The sequence below is a fragment of the Haemaphysalis longicornis genome, unplaced genomic scaffold, assembly GCF_048455015.1.
Source record: "Haemaphysalis longicornis isolate Haplotype H1 unplaced genomic scaffold, Haemaphysalis longicornis Haplotype H1 scaffold_9, whole genome shotgun sequence".
Taxonomy (NCBI): Eukaryota; Metazoa; Arthropoda; class Arachnida; order Ixodida; family Ixodidae; genus Haemaphysalis; species Haemaphysalis longicornis.
This window is the reverse complement of record NW_027526460.1, coordinates 165,463,919-165,473,258: the sequence shown is the minus strand read 5'-3', so window position 1 is coordinate 165,473,258 and position 9,340 is coordinate 165,463,919.

Sequence of the window (9,340 nt, the reverse complement as noted above, 5' to 3'; positions counted from 1 at the left end):
CTTTATAAGGCTCATTAAAGTTTCATACTACTACTGACACCTGGGCTCCGCGCATGGAGGAAAAAAAAGCTTAGGAGAGGCCCTGACGTCACACCCAGCGCAGCTGGAAACGCCATTTCTGTAAGTCGAATGGCGGACTCTTTTTCCCTCTCTCTCGGTGCACCTTCTCCGCCTCCTCCGTCCTGTATCGCCTCTCTTGTCGTCTGCATCTGCCAGCGCCGAGCCGGCAGAAATCAGCTGATAGGCAGGTAGAAGGCCGTTTTGCAGCGCGTGACCGTGAACCTAAACGCGCGGTTACACCGTTACTCGTCTTCAGTGTGGCCGCAGCAGTTTTGCGAAGCGGCTCGCTCTAACAATGCCGCAATGCTCGGTGCCAGGTTGCAAGTCGCGATCGGTACCCAAGGAGTTGGGCGTCACTTTCCACCGGTTAGTGCATCATTCCGCTGACAAGTATTGCTGTACATTGGTGTGCATTCATCCTTTGTTTGCAATCGCCGCCGTTTATAGGTTCCTAAGCGATGGAGAACGCCGCAAACAGTGGGCGAACGCCGCGAGGCTACCGGACTGGAAAGTGCCCAAGTTTGCGTTGCAGTTTCACTGGCAATCCCAGAGATGACTAGTCATTTAAACGGCCGTTCTATATATATAGGTAAGCAGCCCTTCATGCAGATTTCAAGCTAAAAAATTGTGGAATGTTTTTACCGTTGTTCTCGTGCCTTCGATAGAATTTTTTGCGAAGGACAAGGATGGGGAGGAGGACGAGGAGGCGGCAAAACGTTTTATTGAGTAAAAAACAGGAGAGGGTGGGTGGCGTCAATAAACTTTTTTTCGCCAAGTTTCAACTTCTCTCAGTGTCAATAAATTCAAGGTGATATCAGTTGAAAACGTTCATACACTAACCTCGCAGTATGAAGCGTTGAAAAGCGAAATCCAGAGCGAGACCACAAAAAGATCCAGATTCCAGATCCAGCACTCTTCCAGTCAACAGACGGACACCTACTAAGGTAATAGGACGATGGAATTATATCAACTGGGAATCTACTTTGTAATAGTTGCAAAGGCACTGCCGCGCATTACCGGCCTAGCAAACTACATATGCAGCGGCGATAACCAAAAATTGAATTGCGAACCGTTCGGTTGCAAGTCGCCTACGTACTGCACACCGTGTATCACTTCCCGAAAATCTACCTGACGGGTGTCCGCGCGTACGACGGGACGGCGCGTTCACGATATCTGCACTTCAATAGGCGCGTCGTGATCGCGGCCGGAGCAAAAGCTTGACGCGGTACAAGGCGCACTTGCAAGTAGAAATTAAATGACATATTCACATCGGAGTAGCTGTCGCAACTCGCAGCATCCTTTTCGAGTTCCGCAAGACCACAGCGCAGCAAAGCGAAACAGCAATCTTCGCAATCGGACGACAAGGCAGGCGCTGCCTTTCCTCCATGACTGGCGAACGGCGGGCGTGCTGTTGCTAGGACGCCGTTGCTAACGCTACTTCCAATGGCTGCCGAAAACACGTGACTTCCTCCACACTTTTGCCAATGCGCGGGGATAGCTGGGGGCCTCTCCTAAGCTTTTTTTTCCTCCATGGCTCCGCGTGATGCACTGGGTGCATGTTGCGTGGGAGTGGACGTATGCGGAGGCAGTCTCGGATGTCTCGAGGCAACGAAGCTTCGTTCTCTACCATTGTCGAGATGCCAGTTCGTAAGCGGTGAAGAATGTACCGCCCTGTGTAAGTGGTAGAGAGGCGAGGTAACTGATTAATACGATGGGCCTCTACTAGCTCGTGGGCAGTATTGTATACTCCCAACGAGGCGAGTCTGGCAGTGGACGAGTGGAGGGGGATTTGTAATGCTGCCTTATACGCCTTTCGTATGAGGCAGTCAATTTTGTCTATGTCTGAGGTGCTTAAGCGTAAAGGGACACTGAAGTGATGAGTAAACATTGCGGGATTACTAGCGCAAATTGTAGTCCGGAGTTCCCAGGCCATGTTTCGACCACTCTGGGCGCGATTACGCGAATTTATTTAGTAGAAAAATTAATTCGAAAATCCTGTCCTCCTCTCTTTACGCTCGCCCATTTTCTGTGGCGTTTTCGTGTGACGTCAGCAGGAGAGGAGCTGGCAATTGGCTGCGCTACTGCACGGCTCGTCGACCTTCCGCGACCGAGTCAGTCGGACCAACGTTTAGTCCGCCGGCCGCCGACGGGTCGTCGCAATTCGCTCGATCAGTTGAAACTAAGCCACAACACGTTTGTGAATGGAAGAATGTGCCTTTCTTTACTTGGTTAGTTTGTACACTGTATCTAGCTCCAAGTCAAGGTCGCGTCACACAAGCGCTGCACAAGCGCACATGCGACGCTTTGCTGACCGGTACGCCAGTAGGAAAATATAAGGCCTCTTGAAGGCGGGAGAAGAGTCAGCGAAGTCAATATAGGTACTAAGGAAATAAAATCAACCGATATGTTTACCGTACAGCGTAAACCTACGGTGCGGGAAGCACTTTTTCGCGCTGGGCAAACAAGCACAGCGGCCGGCAGCACGACTACGCATCTGCGAACGCTTTTCCGTCTAAGAAATGCAATTGCTAGACGTGAGATATTGTGGAAACTTGGGGAATGCTTCCTGGACGAGCGCAAAACAACAAATAGTCACCTAAGTATCTTGGAATGCTAAAACTAAATAAAAATGTAAACTGGTTATACATTATATACCTTGTATTTTCAAGGTCGGCAGCGCGCTCCCGTGGCCGAGCTGGCAATTGGTAGGTATGTCAGCGCAAGTCTTTTGCAAGTCATAAGTTGGAATCCCCGCGAGTACGTGTTTTTTTTTATCAGTTAACTTTTTTGTTTTGCGCCGATGTTTTCTATACTTAGTTTACCTTTTTTTGGGCCGCAACGTTCATTGCTCCACGAACTTGTTCAGAGAACGCGCGCAGGCTGGCACTGGCGCGCTAGCGAGTTCACGTTGGCGTGCTGTTCTCATAAGCACCGACAGCTTGCGGGCAGTGGGCACAGGCCAGAATCAACAGACCCTTGGCATGGTACGAACACGCTTTTTACGATACAGGCATGAGTGAGGCAAGCTCCAAATATAGGGGAAAAGCGCATGGCATTTGAGCGTCTGCGGGGACGCGGAGGGCGTTCATGCACTGCGTAGGCCTCGGCTAGTGAATGCTACGATTCCAAGCCGTCCTGGGAGGCTTATCTTATGCATTTTACAGCCGACAACATGGCAGAAGCGAGGTACGATGATTACTGAGATATTGAGAATGCCCATCCAACAACGCCATTGGTTGTGTTTTACAGAACCGAAACCGAAACCGAAACTTGTTTGATTGCTAACCTTGGGCATCGTCCAATCACGGTGCCCCCTCCTCCCAACGTCAGAGCCTTAGTTGGTGCGGCCGCCGCCAACCGCGTATGGTAGTTTTTCTTCTTTCGCTCTTTGTATAATAATTACCAATTTTTGAACCGGGTAAACGATGAAAAGTGCGCTAATTTGAGCCAGTCTACGCAGTGCAAGCAAAAACGGGAGCTTGACAAATTCACTTCAGTGTCCCTTTAAGGTACACTCTAAATGCCGTAACGTCTAATAGAGGTTAAAATATTGCAAATTTGTCACCTTTACTTTATCGGTTCCGCTGTAACTGTTAGCACGTAACCTTTACTATGGGTTGGGCTGAAACCTGTACATAGAAGTTACGCCCTTTCCCTTTCCTCTCCCCGCCCCCCTCCCCCGTCATGCCTTTATGCGTACGCGGTCCGCGCAGCGCATACAAATAAAAAAGTCATGTCATGTACATCGCTGGAACAATTCGCACATTGGCTTTCGATACACGCGTCTCAGCCTGTGCACATAGTCTGAACAAAGGCTCAGATGCGTGTCCTGTAAACAACCTTTTGCCTTTAGATTCACTCGAGTGCGGCGTGTATTTTTAAAGCTAAGCTGTGTCAAAGTTGCTCATAGTATACACACTGCGCGTACAGAAACCACCCACTAACAAAAAACATTCATCACAAAGGGTAAAGGAAAGACGGAAATGTATTTTCATAACGTTAGTGAACAAGATCGTGGCTCGTTTCTTATTGGTCCTGCATATGCATACGCTCCTAGCGCTTTGATTTCGGAAGATCACATTGTGAATTACTGCTTAATGTTTTCTAGCAGGCTCCTGAGCTTTCCGTTCATAAAGCCCCTGGGGACGCTGTCCCTAGGCCGCAAAGATTTCTGCAGGAAGATCAGCGGCTGCGCTAGGGCTTGGGGATCGTTTAGGTTCTTAAAGTAGTAGACTGCCAGGCACATGACCAGCGCATTTTCGGTTCTGCCGTTGACTCGAATCAATTCGTGTGGCTTGCCGCCGTGGACGAGAATCTTTTCCGAGGAAAGGTAGATATGGGGCGAGTTGAAAACAACGTCTTCGGGCACCTCCATCTGTGTTAAAAACAAACAAAAAGAACGTGTAACTATGAGCGCAGGGTCTATGATAGTAAGATGTAAAATAAACCCCAAAGAAATAAATGTATGTTTGCGGCTTCTTTTTTGGGAGAAAATAGTAACTGCCCTACCAGGACTCGGGCCCTTACTTGCGTATACTCTTGCATACCCTACGTGCATACCCTAAGCACTCGCAATCTTCTTCGCATCGCCCTCGCAGGACACCCCACACGTCTGTTTGTCATGGATGTCATTATGGCCTAGGACGCGAGGCAGAAAAGATTACTTGTTTTTAAACATGTATATACATTTATAGAGTATACGACAAAACATGCATAGCAATTAAGGCCTGAAGAATACTCAGACCACGAAACAGCTAAACGACTAAGCGCTTATTGACAGCTCAGTTATTGCGTTGTCAACAAAAGCTTGGCGCTCCGCGCCTTCCGGTCGTTGTTCGCACTTTCATCGCACTTAAGCCATCATATAAGGTTTAAAAGCTTGCCAGCTGTTGGTATTGCTCTATGTAATGAACATGACCAGTCATGCTTACCTTCCGGTACCTCCAGGACGGCGCGAAATGAACCGGGGCCCGAAGAAGACTTTGAAGTTCTATTCGCCGCGAGCTCGACATGTAGGTGGCGGCAGCGTCGCGCTGCTAGTGTGGATGCTCCGCTGAGCGGCCCGTAAGAATGCACACTGTGGGCGCGCTTCGTGCTTTTTTCTCGCCGTATGTGCGCACGAAAGGTGCAAACAAGAGTGGTATGCTGTAGTTCGGTTCCTCAACGTTCAAAGTATAGCATGGAAGCGGCAGTCAGTTTTCATTACTACGCCAAAAAAAGCGACGGCTCATCGGGAATCTCAGAATGGCCGTAATTGTGACAATGAACATGTACGCTGTGGCTCGTAGCAAGCTCGATCTTTCCAGACTATGGCTTTGAGCCTTCAATAAAAGCACAAATAGCAACAAATCAGGAAGCCTCGATCTCTGAAAGTCAGTTTACAACGGCAATCTCAATCGCTTTCACTGGTAGCATGACGCATTCTTGCATTTGCGGGATGCCCTGAAATGGTAACACTACTTAACTGCCCCGAAATTCTTTCTAAGAGCTTACAATATTTTTTGTGTGTTCAAAAGGCAACATAAAATTACTGAATTTTGATCAGCGCAGAGATATAAATGTACCCGCTCTAACGGGTCTTTTAAATGAAATTTTAGCGACTCTGAAGGAAGGTTTGATGAATAACGGTTTCAGATCACTTATTTACGGCTTTCGTCGCAAGTGCACTTGCGAATTGAATTGTCAACGCACGCAGTACAATCAACATCTCATGTTTAGCTAGGTTTTCGCAAAGTGACAAGCAGGTTTACAGTGTGCAAACCAAGCTTCTGGGACCTCACAGTGAGCACAAATTTTCTTTTACGGCTGCTGTGCTGACCATTTACGTTCCTTTTAAAATCTAACAGGTGCCTGCAACAGCGAGATGTGTTTGCATTCTTGCGTATAAGGTCGCTTACGAACCCTAAAGATGGCAATAAATGAAGTTGCGCTGTTGCAGATGTAGTAAAACATTTCCTTTTTATTTCTCGTTGCGAATCAGCGCAACGGATTCCCGGTAACTTCTTTGTTTTGTAAACTGATTGTCGCCTTTGTCTTTACATTTAATTCTTGAGGATTGGTTAAAAAATGAAATTCTGTGCAGTTCGTTTTTTTTTCGGGAAGAAGGGGGGGGGGGGGATCTTGCCAACGTTGCAAGAGCAGCGAGAAGAGAACGCATGTAACGCGAAAAGCCAAACTATGGTTATCAGTATTACTTACAATTGAAAGTACGCTAGGCGCCGTGTTCTGTAGCGGTGAAAAGGCAGCACTTTAACACGTATTTTCAAAATTAATTAACCCTCCTTTGGTCCGAGATTGCCCAGGAATTGTGGCTCACCTTTTTCAAAAATGTATTGAAAGCAAGCATTGTGGGAAAAAAATTAAAAAAAAAACAGTGAGTCATGGCACACACCCCTCACACATGTGGGCAACAACGTGTATTATATTACGCATTTTCTCCTCTTTCTTTAAACTTAGGTCCACCTTGAGAGGTTAAGACGTGACCATATTAAGCGTTTGGTTATGCTGAGTGAGACACGTTTCTGGACAACGTGATTCATGCCGGATTTGAAAATGATATATATGAAAATGACACACGAAATGCCACATCACAGACGCAGACTCACAACTGCTTAATTTTACCAAAAAATCCCCCATAAATACTCTTGCGCATCCATAGAAACATATTTTAAATAATATATACGTAAAATTAGCGACTCGATACAGTTGGAATAAATGTTTATTCCGCCTCCTGAGTATAACTAACGACTGTCCAAAAATGGTATTTATTTTAGAAAAGGTACGGGAAGGACACGATCACACAGGCGCTTGCGGGTGTAAAATACGTGTCCAGTAATGTATGGGCGATAGCGCACGGGTCGTGTGCAGTGCAAATGTTTTTGTTTGCTTCTTCTTTCTATAAGGACACAGCGCTTAAGGGTGTGGAATTTGCACGCGTATGCACAGGTCTTGTCGCTTCTTACCCGTTTCACGTACTAAACTTTTATCCTTTAAATATAATCACTACGCCACCTTCAAAAAGCACCCTTCGACGTTCCCGAAACGGCAGACGACTGCACTCAACAAAAAATTGGCCGCGTATCTGCTCCTTTCGTTGCAAATGTCGTCAAAAGACGATAGTCTTAATCGACTCTTGCCAAGTAAATGCCTCCCTTCGCTTTACCGCTCACCTCTCATGTTGTTCCTCTTGCGTCGCGCTCCTCCCAAGGTAAAGACACCAAAGGTTTGCTTAAATCATTTTAAATTTCCCGCGTTCCACTGCTCCAAACCGGGTGTCTCTATGCGAACGCTGCCGTACGGCGAAGACGCGCGTTAATCGAGTCACCCTACTCCAACGTTTATAGATCCGCGTTTCCCTACTCCACGTGCGTTGCAAGCAGAACGTGGAAACTATCTAGTGGAACCTTGCGTAACTGTTGCCGGTTGATTTCTTGAAATGGCGCCAGAAACTATAGTGGCGCTGGCGACAGCAGGCGACGGCGGAGTGAATTCTTTTTCTGCAGTTGATGAAGTATTTAATTTCGCAAAAGTCAAGCATGTTTGAATTTTTATAAAGGAACACTGAAAATATCACTTCTGTATTGATTTGTTGTCTCATATTTGCGTAATGTCTTGTTCTTTTTCAACAATGTTGACAAGTATGAACATTACACCGGACCAAGACGGGTAGATTTAGCTGTGACTATATAAGACTATTGCGCAGGCTTTGTTTTGCTTTGGCCGGGTGGCTGAATCGAGTCACAGACAGACAGACGGACAGACATACAGACACACAGACATACAGACAGACCAAAATTTCTGGGTTTAAGTAGCCCAAGAAAGACTATCGTCTTTAATAAGAAAAGTGCAATGTGTGGAAGCAATGTTTATAACACGTTTCACACTCAAGCGGTGACCACGGCGAAGATGTTTCGTGGAATTAAACCAGCGCATTAACCCGCAACGGCCGCTGATTATTGCGTTTCTAGAGGAAATGCGCAAGCAGAGGTAACTATGTCATTGCTTACTGCCAAACGAGCACACATATTGGTTGTTTTGTCGTGTGCAGCACGCGTCTTGCGCCGCACGCAACGTGAAAAAGCAGACGACGCGAGAGCGCCATCCACACTAGGAGCGGTTCGTCCCGCCGCCGCCAGGGGCCGACTCTGTTCGCACTCGGGGCGAATACGTTGCGCGAACACAAAATGGCCGAGCGCAGGAAGAAACGTGCAGCACACAACGCGCGGCGACCTGCGGCTTCCCGACGAGACTGAGGTCATGTGATTGATCACGTGGTGAAGCGCTCGTGGAACTGGGGCGCGCAAAGGTTACTAGTTTGGTTTAGACGTTAAAAATTAGTGGTTACAGCCGTTGCGCCGCAAAGTAACCTTTACGTTCAACGAGACCTTGAGCCGTAACCTTTATTCAAGGTAAAAAGGATTGTAACGTTTATTGAATTGGCTTGTAACCGTTGATATAGAAGTTAAAAGCGTTTATAGGTAGACAGAAAGGTTACGGCGTTTAGAGTGTAGGGGAGAGAGTACGTGATCCGACTGATGATAAAAGCCTGAACTAGACAGATTCGTTCTCTCACCTTGAGCCCGTGGTGACGGCTAGCGATTCGTCGAATAAGGCCAATTGTTTGATTTACTTGAGAGTTAAGTAGGGAGAGAGCAATTTAGCGTTACCTCGATTGCGTTGTATAAATAGGCCTAGCACCTTAAGGGTTTGCACCTCTGGGATTATTCGGTTGCCGAGGGAAACTCGTATGTTCGGCGAATCACGACAAGACCGGTCAGGGAGAATGAGCAGGGCAGATTTTTCTGGAGAACAGGATAAACCGGCGAGTTGCGCCTCTGTCTCCACGATACGGTCACCCTGTTGAAGCATGGTTTCTATCTGAGCATCGCTACCTCCAGGTACCCACATCGTAATGTCGTCGGCATATAGACTGTATCGGAGGCCAGGTACCGAATCTAACTTTTTGGGGATGTTCAGGATTGCCACATTGAATAAAAGAGGAGACAATACTGAACCGTGGGGTGTACCTATGGAAGGAAGTCGGATGCGATCAGAATGGAGCTCGCCTACCTGGAGTGCGGTGGTGCATGCGGTGAGAAAATCACGTACGTAGTTGTAAGTGCGCTCTCCTGGGTGGATAGACTCTAGGCCTCTGAGGATCGCCCTACGGGAGACTCTGTCGAATGCTTTTGTCAAATCGAGCGCAAGGATCGCCGCTGCGTCGCGTTTAGGTGGTTGGGAAATTATCTCTTGGTGTGGCTGCAGGAGGACATCCTGGGTG